The sequence below is a fragment of the Anomalospiza imberbis genome, chromosome 7 (assembly GCF_031753505.1).
Source record: "Anomalospiza imberbis isolate Cuckoo-Finch-1a 21T00152 chromosome 7, ASM3175350v1, whole genome shotgun sequence".
In the NCBI taxonomy this organism is placed as follows: Eukaryota; Metazoa; Chordata; class Aves; order Passeriformes; family Viduidae; genus Anomalospiza; species Anomalospiza imberbis.
Genome location: NC_089687.1, coordinates 25,445,003 through 25,457,541, shown reverse-complemented (window position 1 = coordinate 25,457,541; position 12,539 = coordinate 25,445,003). Strand labels below are relative to the sequence as shown.

General features: G+C 39.0%; 1 protein-coding gene across 6 annotated transcripts in view; it reads right to left on the bottom strand.

Moving 5' to 3' along the window:
- Window positions 1–12,539, bottom strand: part of PARD3B (par-3 family cell polarity regulator beta) — a 533,875-nt gene that overhangs the window by 303,637 nt on the left and 217,699 nt on the right. Inside the window, exon 1 of one of the 6 annotated variants that reach the window (XM_068196081.1) lies at window positions 6,865–6,883. The exons of the other annotated variants lie outside the window; for them this stretch is intronic. The gene's annotated coding sequence lies outside the window, so the exon portion shown is untranslated. Of the gene's footprint in view, window positions 1–6,864; window positions 6,884–12,539 lie in introns of those variants that run through there. 6 annotated transcript variants of the gene reach the window in all.

Sequence of the window (12,539 nt, the reverse complement as noted above, 5' to 3'; positions counted from 1 at the left end):
CCTACAATCAGCAGTTACTACTGGATGTGTAAACAGGTGCAAGGTAGTGCATATTTTTCCATATTTTATGAAATACATTCCATGATACTAAGGCAGGTGGGTAAATCAACTGCTCTTCTTCACAAATTGAATTTGATACCAGACTGCTGGCACAAATTAGGTTGCAATCCGATCCAAACCGTTTCATATTAAAAATGGAAAATTCCCAACAGTACTTTGGTTTTCTGTATAACTCAACCATACAAATCAGACAGGAAAGAATGCTTTTCTGTTTAACTGATCAAATTAAACAGGCAAATTTAGTCTGAAAATAACTGTCTGCAACAGCCATTACTTTTTGCTTCACCACGCAACATGCCTTTGCCTATAAAAAGGGGGAAATTCACAATTAAGAAGCTGACCTTGAATACAGAAAGACCAGTCATTAAAAAGAAAGCTTATTTAATTTGAAATTAGGTTGCATTCACAAAGGTCTGAAATGAGTGTTGGACTTAACCATCTCTTTCTTCCCCATCTTCCATGTAACAATCAATTTAGAAAACCACTTCCATATTTAGGGCTAGTTCTGCAGTACTTGTAACTTGCTGCTTCTTCCTCCCACCCCTCCTCTTCACTGTAGTCTTTTAAGAACAAAGTTTTAGTCCTCATCTGTTGCTTCGGTTATTTGTTTGCTGGTGGCACCAAGAGCAACACAGAATGGACCCCATGCAGTAGACAATGAGCCACATCAGAAATTATCCTTGGTGGCTCCTGTGAAGGCCCAGCTTTGGGAGCACATCTTCCAGCACACCAAACACCAAGGGCACATCATTGGCACCAGCACTGCCCGTGCAGGTGGGAGCAGGCAAAGCAGTGGATGGAGGCACAGCCAGAAGCTCAGGACTTGACCCAAGAATGCAAGTAAGTGCTTTGGGCTTTGCTTTAAAGGCGCGAGTTTGTCTTTCAGCAGCATTTCCAAACTAAGTGACTGCTTCAAAAGGCTGCCAAAGAGGCACTGGGGCTTCCTTCCTCCGCATTGCCCGGGAAGCCCTGGCGGTGCAGCAGCAGCAGCTCACCCCCCTGCCCAGGGGGCACAGCTCCTCTCCAGTAACCTCCCTGGCAGGGCAGACATCACAGCTCAGCACCAACACCCCACCTCTTACAAGGGCTGAGCCTTGGAGCTCTCCTCATGACACACCTTAGGCAATCAAGGGGCCTGCACTAAAACAGATACAGCAAATCAATTGTTTCTGAAGTGGGGGAAATTTGATTTAAGTACTTTCTTTCTTCCTTATGGAACTTCGATACATACAGCATTCTGTATCACTCATTCATGGTAATTTCCTATCAGCCATTCACTGGAAAAATCCAACAAAAACACTTTTTATTGCAATTACATCTCTTCCCAAGTTAAGTTACAGAAAAGTGATAATTTGACCATCAAGTCAAATAATCCAGAGATCAAGATTTTGACAATACATGTAGGTAGCCTTTTTATAAAAAAAAAAAATTGAAAGAAATGTTTGTTTTCATGTCTAATTATACTGCAATCTTTACCACTCTATTGGAATTGACTCAACATAAGGCCGACTATGAAACCAAGATTCAGATCTGCCTTGGGGAAAAATGTGTATTTCAAAAAACAATTAAAACAATATATGCCAACCCATCTGACCACCCTCTTCAACACTGCAAAGTCAAACTATCCATAACTTGCTCTGAAATTTGGCAGAAAAATAACTTAGCTCAAAAATCTGCTGTATCTGCTGTTTTCATTATAGAGACCTTTCCCACAGCCTATGCAACATCTATGTTTACCCTGGGTGCCCATATTACTAAACATCAATACAATCTGTGTTTATATCATCTCCACACTAATCAGGTCGATTACATCTGATATATTGCCCTGTCACACCATCATAATACTAATCAAACAAATGGAGCTGCAGGGAGATGAAGCTAATATATAGGTCTTTAATACTGCTTTTTTCTTCTTGGTTTTTTTTTTTTTTTTTTTTAATGCTCATGAGCACCACTACCATAGGAAACAACTGTCACAGAGCTGCCAGCAAATCACAAGCACTACATACATCCACTGCACAGTTTTGTTAGGGGCCACCCAATCAGAATATAATTCAGCATAGTACGACAAAAACAGCCTTGAAGGAGAAATGAGACTGCTGGTCTCGCTGCAGTTCTGAGAGACAATTAGAACACACTATTTGAGAACACCCCAAGAGTGCCTTAGGGTAACAGCAGGACACTGATTAACAGACATTTGCCTGGTCAATCCTTAAAGAACTTTCTCAAAGACATACAGAGATAACCTTGCAATAAAAAATGTCTTTATAAACATTATAGCTTTGCATATTTTTATTACAGCAAGACTCTTTCACAGTTAATCACTGTCTACTGTAGTATCCTTGAACAAAGAAATTTAATTTACAGAAGTCATTATCTTTTGAGTTCCCTTTCATCTCTAGAAGCAACCAACATTATTTCTAGAGCATTATTAATCTCTTTTACAGCTAGCAAACCAGGATATAAATTGTATGTATCAGTGAAATATACTTTATATATTACAGAGCTGTTAAAAGCATTCCAGTTCATTTCTAAGTCTACTGAAGCCATACTCCATCTTAACATATAGAATTAAAAACTAGCCTACAAAAATTTCTTTCTATGGTTCAAAATGGACTGATAAAGATAACAGGGATGTAAATACATAATTGTTTTTGAATGCTCTCTGATCTAGCTTTATTGCTTTCTTCTGTGTCTGGAAATACTGATTAATAATATTTTTTAAGAAAATGTTCCTTTCAAAGTTTTTTTTGTGTTTGCTTTTTTCTTTCAAACAAAAAGAGTTCTTTGTAATAAAATCAACATTTATTTTTATACAATGTTTTCTGGACTCTGACATCCTGTTTCCCTGACGAGAATGGGGTGAATTCTAACCACTCTTGGAACAGTCTAACAGTCCAAGTCACAGAAGACTAATAGCCTACCAGCCCATAATGACATGGAAATAGGTTATTCCATGCATAAGTCAAAAAACTTTCATAACTTTCCTATCTTCCATAAAGATAGATGGGAGTTTTTCTTATGGAGCTACCACCAGAGCTACCATGCAGGCAGACTGGTCTCTTCAAGCAGAGAGAATTGTTGACCAAGATGCCCGGACAAGTTGCTCTGTACTGCTGGCTCATGTTTCAGCCCTCTCTGAGCTGATGATCAGCACACCCACCACCTGACAGCCAACTCCACTGCATAAGACGGCCATTCAGGACAGGACTACGATGAACACACAGAAAAGAGAAGGGGCTGCCGGCCAGCATTTAATTCAAATTCCAGGGAATGCAGAGAAGGAACTCTACGTGGAATGACTTGTGTTCTGTGTATGTTAAAGTGGCCTCTTTAAATGAAAATGTAGCAAAAGGAGAAAGGAAAGATATTCTAGAACATGGACTAAAAAAGTCCTACTATACTATCTATAGGCAAGAGCTATAAATATCTAACATGTTTACTGTACTGAGTACTTGACATCATTCAAAAAAATAAAATATGGGGGTTTTTTTTGTAAGCATATATTAGTGCTATTACAGAAGTATTATTACTAATTTCAAAGTACTTGACTTATTCCATCTGAATAATCTTCAAAAAAAAAAAAACCCTCTAAGCAACCATAAAACCTGAAAAGATCAGTTTGGTTCTTCTACTGCTTAAGCTAAATACAATGTGACAATGAAAATCCAGAACATTATTCAGATATTATAAAAGCTAACCTTGATTTCTTAAAAACATATCTACTGAATCAAAAAAAAAAACCCTAGAGTGTGTTCTTAACCTTTTTACATAAATGCTTCCAAATTTGCTGGAGCAGTCAACAAACTGGCCAGACACTATTCATTTTGGCCAGAGGAGTAAAAAACACTCCAGAATACTCCCAGACCTCAAGAGCAGTAATACAGGGAAACCATTCAGATGAAGACAATATGTATGTCGGAAATCATAATTTTTTTCAGTAAAGAGCTAATGAAAGCCAACTGCACCCCATCTAATACACGTTTCTTAAAATGAGAAGGGACACAGGTCTGCTGTGAGCACCAGAGCCAAACATGGACAAACATGCTACAAAAAAGCCTATAGAGGAAGAAGGAACCATAAAAATTCTGGGCTGCTAAGCCACATGCTTTACACAAAGAATTAGTAAGAAATTAATATAAATCCATGAAAATTCTGCTACTCTGAATTCTATTTCAGCAGTGTTTCTGACTCTTCCCTCCCCTTTATTTTTAATACAGATCACTCCAGCATAATGAGACATTTGCTGGTCAAGAGCTGATCTACTCCTGCTGCTTATTCCTCACGTAATATCTCAGCCTACCACAGTACCATAATTAGGGCCGTGGAGATTATTAGGTTCAGTCATTAGGACTAGAATGGGGCACAGCCTGGCAAGCTAGGGGGAGACAGAGGGAGCGCTTTCTCATGAGTCTTCTGCTTTGCTTTGCCGTGTACAAAGCCTTCCTCTGTCCACAACACTTCATTTTGAATCTTGCCTCAATTACACACTAAAACATGGATTAACACAAATTTGGCTTAAGATGATTAAACAGGGCCTGAGGTTTCAGGTTCACAGGAAAACCAAGAAAATTCCTTCTAGCTCCATTGTGCAAGTTGAACACCACTCTAATTACACTGTCAAGCTGAGGATTGTGAACTCTTAATACACAGGGACCTGTTTTCATGCAAATTTTGCTAGTAATAAAAGGATAGGAAAAAAAATACGTCAGCAGAATTGTTCCGGTAAGCAAAATGTTTTTCAAATTGCTTTCCTGAATTGTCAGCAGCTCTAAGTAAAAATAGTTACCAGGGTAAAGTTTTGCAGTAGCAGCTGAAAGTTTTCAGTCAAATGTTCTACTTGAGACCAGCATAATGGAAACTAAAGGTAACAGCTATAAACACAGCCACAGTGGCCTGCGTGCCAGACACAGAAGCAACACTTACACATGAATGGCTTTATTCCCGTTAAACTGCATAAACTGCGGGTGGGGGGGAGAACACTTACAAACCCAGTCCACTGCACACGTTCCTTCATCTGTACGGATCACCCACTCTGAACATCTCCACGTTCTGCAGGACACAGCAGAGGGCAACACATTTCCAAAGCCAGTTCTCAACATACTCACCCAGTGTTACTAATGAAGACTGGAGCTACAGCAAAGTAAGTGCACTCTTAGAAGACAAGGGCAAGACTGCCATAGAGAAGTCTCATATTTATTCCAAATAATTCTCCCACCACCACAGTGTAAGCTGAGGATGCCAAAGCATCCAAAGAATAAGCAAAATAAAACTGAAATAATTTCATTTTAATCTCTTGCCTTCTAATATAATGTGGCATCTAGAACACACAGTATTGCAGAAATTAATGCAGTAATAATCTAACTACAGTTTTGTTTTTACCCAGAATTAATAACAACTTACCCTAATTTAACAAAGACCTTTACAAAATATTAAGGTGCAGATCACCAAGTGGGACCCAGTGAGCCTGCAAGTCTCAGGGCTTCCAGCTGCTCTAAAAAACAGCAGTGAAGAAAGCATTTACCTACTGCACAGGGGTGCAGTTGACAATTAATTAATGTTTGTAAAGTGCATTGAAGCTGAAAATTACTAGATACCGTGCTAAATATTAATTACCACAACTACAACATGGAACCAGAACTGTCATAGTGCTCTCACTGTAAACTCCACTCGTTGAACAAGCTGAAAAAAGTTTTCAGCAGCAAGCTGAGGTGAGCACCTTCTATACAGACATATGAACACCTTTGCTAAACATGCTGTGCATGGCAGCTTCCAGCCAGGTCCCCTTCTGAGCACGCTCACACAGGCCCATGTGCCCGGCGCATGGACTCGCTCCTGGCCGTGGCCATGAACCGGCTGACGCACACAAACATCTGGCTGCGGTTCCTCACCTGGGCCTTGCCTCAGGCCACTGCGGACTTACCAAGAGGCTGACGGCGGTTTTCCAGGATCCCAACAGAGAGCACTGACTGCTCATGATCCCCTCTGCAGAGGTGTTTTGGGAAAGAAGGTAACTTTTATAGAACAAGAGTTCTAAATCTGGTGAAAACTGTTTCATCATAGTTTTACAGCTTCATCATCTTTTTCCTTTCTGACATATAGCTCTTTCAAAGGGACTAAAATTAATATAACAACTTAAAAGTGAAGAAAATGGCATCTTTAAAGCAGATAAAACTTGTTTAAACAAAACAAGTTCAAAGGGAAGACCAGAAATACCCTCCAATCTGGATTGGTAGCTGCCACATGTGCTGCATAGAGAATGAAGATGATGATACTCAACAAATCTGAAAATTCTAATCAATACCACATTCATCTCATCATGAGCTTTCCACACTGAAGGAAATGCTGTAACCTGTTTGTTCTCAGCCAACCACAGGCATAAGTATAATCAATAACTTGCAGTGATATGAGGTCAACTCATGCAGCAGAGATACTTACAAGTAGGGTTGAAAAAAACCACTTAACCATTCTTGTTAAGTAAGCGAACAGACTACTTTGCTTCTAGCTCAGTCACTGGGTATTTTTTAAATAGGAAGATGATAATAAAACATTAATTGAACGTGTCAGAAGAAGGATGTCATAAGAAGCATATCAATATAGAGAGACCATTGCAGCACATGTGCTTTAAAGTAATTGCAGGATGCTGGCTCTGCTTCTAAGTAATTATTACATCAGTTATCTTATTTCCTATAGAGTTATGGAAATTTATTTATTTATTTTAAAAGACAACTTGCCCATGGGAAAGTAATTGCTGTGCAGCTACACAACAGCTGTAAGTTTCTGAAAAATAATGATGAGTTTTACCTCATTGGTTGTAAAACATGCATTTTGCTGTCTTCCAAAAATACTCCATGTAACACTCAGGCTACTAGTCAAAGAAGACAAGCAAAGAAGTTCCAAGTCCACTGATGTCCTACAACTACATTAAACATTTAAAAAATCTCCCCGAAGTCTCTCCCTCACAGTAAGAACAGCACTCTTCATTTATACACCATTTTGAATGTCCTGTAATAAAGCAGAACAAGGGCAATCAGAAAATTTCTCAGCTGGAAATGATATAGAAGAGAAAGGGAAGCAGTTTGCTAAAGGGAGGTAATAGCCCACACCCTTCCTTTCTACAGAGAGAAGAATTTCTTTCCAGATGGGATTTTCTACTCCACATAAGAAGTGAAATGCATCCAAATAGTTACACAATCACCACATCCTTTCCTATTAAGGCAAAGAAAACACTGTGCAGTTTAACTGACTGTTGCAAGCAGACAGACTTGTCACTCCCTCTGCAAACTGAAATCCCAGCTCACATCAGTATGTGTCCAATTAAACACGCACTGTGCCTGGCCCTTGTATACGGCTGGCAGAGATCCCTCTCCAACTCGTCTGGTACTGGCAACCAAGAAGCCCGTGACAGCCACGCTCCAGAGCTCAGGCTCCTGAGCCCCACGATGCACAGAAGCCTCTAGGCAGGTTTCTCGTCTTCCATCTTATACAAATTAGTAGTAAATCTTCAACACAGACCCATAGATCATCAAAAGCACATTGTAATCCTATCAGGATTTCATCAATTACAACTAACTGGCATACCTGGATACCTACCAGATGGTCTTTCTAGCCTTGTGACAAGCCAGTAATCCTTCCTTCTGCAGTGCGAGACGCATCCCGCAGGGAGAAACCTGTTCCTTACCTAAAGCAACTTGGTTGATCCATTCCCACAGATCTCTGTTCACTCACCTCTCTTGAACGTCCTTAGAAAAAATGTATTTAAGCAAGCTATGAAATCACAAAGTATTTTTGGTATGCATTTGAACAATATGCACAGTCACTAAAAATGGGATCTAACACTAATAGTCATATACCAGAAATTAGAACCTAATAATCACAAGGGACAATGTTTGAAATTCTAAAACTTATGTGTTATTGAATAGTTTTTATTTCCCTTTTAGGATATTTCACCAAATATTGGAAGCTTTTTTAAATTCACACCCAGTTCCTCCCTCTAACTGGAATCTACCATAAGAGACAGAACAGAATCTTTTACTCAAAGAGTTGCCAGTTCCCAAAACACATTAGTGCATATCTCATCATAATTGATCTTATCTCCAAACTGCAGCTGTGGGACACATTTTAGGAGATGAAAGTTTCAGCTTTGACTTAAAGGAACTTTGTTACTTTTGCAATCTGAAGAAATACTTCCAGTCATGAGGGTACATCCCACCAACCAGCAAATTTACAAAGCAAATGAAGACACTGCTTTCTTCTTTTCATAATATCATTTGAGGGCACATTAATCTCATAGCCAAGGGAGGGATTAATTGCTGAAAACAGAAAACTTTGAGCGTAGGTGACAATACATTTTCTAAGGATGGAAGTTAAGACAGAGCATTTGCAGGACACAGATGTACATGTACATTCACACATGCATTAGAAAGACATTAGCAGATTTCTTCATCTCAAAAAGAAATAAACAGCACAAATAATCACAGTAACAATGCAGCTTGACAGTAGGAGTACACAAAATAAAAGCTAACTATTAATAAAGAATCATTAACTCTTCTTCTGAGCATCTTCCCAGCTCCAGACAGCACATTATCACTACATTAATCTAGGAGTACTCATGCAGCAGTAAATCACTTTGCTGATTATCCATTTTTATCTGTTCTCTATTATTTCTTTTCCACAATGGAAACAAATAGCCGATGAACAAATTCCAATTTCCTTCTTTTCTAGCCTCTGTATTTAAAGAAAAACAAGCTTAAGTATCTTGTTAAAATGATACAATGAATTTCCTTCATCAATAGACATTAAAAGACCCACTGCCCACTTAACACACCACCCTATCCACAAGTCTCTACCAGCATCTCAATCTTTCAACTTTTTCAGACAATGTAATGACCAGCTGTGCTCCTCTAAGTATTTTGGAAAGCTATCTGACATTGTATCATAAATTTTCCTCCAGTATGAAGAGAGCTTGCAAAGAACCAAGCTTCAGGATACACAGACAGAATATGCACAAACGGATAAAATAACTGAGACAAGGAGGAACATTAGTTCTGGCAAGTGCCATTAAATATATTGCTAAAGAAATAAGGAAATGCAGTTTCATTGCCTCCCTTTTTTTATTTTGTGGCCAAACCACACCCCTGACCAGATTCTGCTGGTAGAAAACAGAGCAGCAGCTGGGCCTTCCTTAACTCACACACAGTTGCTACCACCCCAGAGGTGGCTTTGTGCTGTACTTGGCTCACAACTCAAGAGAAGGTGTTTAAATAGGGACTCTGGCAGTTAAATTGAGTGAGTCATGTTCAAAGGGCTTGGCCAATCTTAGTAAGGAAGATGCACTTTCCTGAGCACGTGGAAGTTAAAGACATGAGTGCATGCACAAAGTTATATACCTCATAATATTAAAAAAAAAAAAGCTTTCACTATCTTTGTTTTAAGCCTATGAGGGAATCCACATAATCTACTGTATGTAGATTTTAAATGCTAAGGTTAAGATCTCTGCCTGAAGTAACAAACTCTTCCAGCAATCCTTTCAGAGTACATAATTTACTAGGCTTCTAACACAGGCAAATAGAAAAATACTCACTCTCCCATGGATGCAAACACTGCCTCCCATAAGATAACACTAAGTACATTTTGAAGCAGACACAAACTTTAAATAACAATAGATGGTGTCCATCCATTTCAGATGTCTCAGTCTCTCTCTACAATTCAAGATAAATATATTGACAAAATACCCTGCTGCCCTTGTTCTTATCCACATACTTGATCAGCCAGCAGAGCTACAACACGCCAACTAAAATTCTCATCTGTGAAAGAAAATTCAAGTTTTATTTATTTGTTCTTTGGATCAAGTTATTCAAATTACACTTGTTACATGTTGATACTACCATGTTGAAATTTACAGCAGAGCTTCTTGAATGGCTTTTACTCACACAACAGAAAACTAGGGGACTAGCTGAAATTTCTCCTATATAAAAAACTGCAGCAGAGCTCTGTTCCAAATGAAGCAAAAGAAACATACACTAAAGATGCTCAGTGTTGTAATATCTGCATACAGTAATCAACCCATGTACAGCAATTACGTGTAACCTAGAATATTTTAATGTTTAATACAGTGCTGCAGAAGTTTGTCAAATTTCTTCATAAGTTGAATCATTTTATAGTCCATTCATTACTGTAAATACTTTTCAAAATCTAACAGCCTAACCTCAAAGTGGAATATGAAATATCTACAGATGAAAAGAACTGTGGTTCCACTAAAGAACGAAAACATGTAATGAATACTATGTACATTATGACATAAACTGAGCACTACTTACAAAATTATTACAAATACCTTAGTCCAAAACTAGGGAGAAAGAATTGCTTGATTAGGATCAGGATATAAAAAAGAACCCAGAGTGCTGGCTTTTGTTCAGTGTCCTGTGACACAGTGTCCTATGCAACCCCAAGCCTCACTTCCTCAACAGCATTTCATGCCCGTAAAATAAGAGCAATATGTTGCCACAGTGCAGCAGTGTCAGGAAAAAAATATCATTAGAAACTGTATTCTTGTAAACACCATGCAAATTTTAAGAAATACAGGAGCAAGAACAGGTAATCCAGACAAGTAATTCCTATCTTCCAGAAAGAAACTGACAATTTCATATTCCAGATGAGCATATACAAAGATGCCAATGCTGATGGTTCTCTGCCAGCAGACCTACTGCAGACTGGAGACTGAGCCACCTCATTCAAAGTGGTCACTTCAGAGGTGATGAGCATCACCTGGAAAAGATATAACTGCACAACCATTCCCTGGAGTGCTGCCTGTTTCCTACAGATAGAAATGCAACCCTTGGGCCTGTCAAGATAGCATCTTTTGCAATATTCAAACCTCATAAATTTGGAATGCAGAAAGTATTTTTCTATTCCTGTGTAGTCCCCATGCCTGTCCCCAGCAAAGTCAAAATGACAACCAGATAGAAGGAAAAATTAAAATAAATAAAATGGGAATATTTTTAAGAGTTTAAGCAGTTAATAAACTACATAATTGATTACAGTGGTGTTTGAAAACTTAAAAATTGTGGTGCTAACGATCATGATTATCTGGATACGTTAACAGCTGAGCAATCCCGCTAGAGTATCCAACACACTAATTTATTACAATTAACTACTTCAAGGGTGACCTTTATTGAACCATCTTACCGATACACAGGATTCTTACTTGAACAATAAACAAAAATTTAGCACTTCATGCTCTTTTCCTATCTACCATGCATTGGCAGAACAAAGCAACAGCACAGTTATGACAAGAGGAGAAAATAATGGAGAAAACATAAGTTAAAATACTCAGGCACTATTAAAAATTGGCTACTAGCTATCACATCCATGTATTTGTGCAGAACTCAATCCTGTAAGCTACGCCAACTCTTCTATGATTACAGGACCTTCAGCAGATTCACCAGGTTCATCACATTTGCGATCCTTTCCAGCATCACTGACACCTAAGCAGAGTGTCTTCATGATACCTCAGCTGACACTTTTAATAGCATCTTGATGGCCCAGAGGATGGCCCAAGTTTCAAGTGAAATTTGTGCCTTTCAAGTAAGGTAACAGTTGGTTACAGCCACAGTTCAATTACATACCAGGCCTTGGTTAAACAGTGCCTCTTCCCTTACCGAGCATTTATGGGTTACATGTGCTCACTCTTTGTAACTCCTCAACAGACAACAGCAGCCTAAAAGCTAACATAGAAACTTGAGAACTTGGAAGAGTCCCTAGCACTGTACCTAGTGACAGAAGATCTTATAGCTCCATCTAGCTCTGTATGGCGGAAATCACTGGGACACCTAGGAAAATGCAACAAAAAGCCCATGGAATATCAGTCACCACACACACAGTGATGTGGGATAGCACTGTCTGTTATATACTCGTTATTCATGGGTACAGTAGTGACCATTCTTAAAGGTAAATGCTTTAACCACTTTTATGCATGTGTCTCTATTCTTCATTGTGACCATTTTCTTCTCAGATATGTAGTTCATTTAGTGGAACAAGCCCACTGTCAACAGATGAAACAAAATGGCTGTGGAGTGGCAACTTTTTGACCTAAAATACCTCTCACTGCTACTGTTTCACATTCATTACAGCTACAGGCTATCACTTCAGTTGTTCCCCAGAAATCCCAGCCACTTGGAAACAACGAGGTGCAGCAACCACCTGTAGCCAGCCGCAGGCTCTGTCCTACAACTCACCAGACACCTCTCAAAGCAGCTGCAGCACGCAACAGCAGGAAGAGATTCCTGTTGGTGCCACAAGGGGGTCACCCGCAGGGGAGGACAGCCAATTTCGATGGAGAACGCCCCAGTATTGTTAAACAACAGGCTAGATACTCATTTGCATTGGGACAAAACATTAGCAAGGAAAACAAGTCATAATTCCCTTTCTTCTGTGAAAAAAGATTAACTTTTATAGCTGAATGATTTCATAAACTTTGT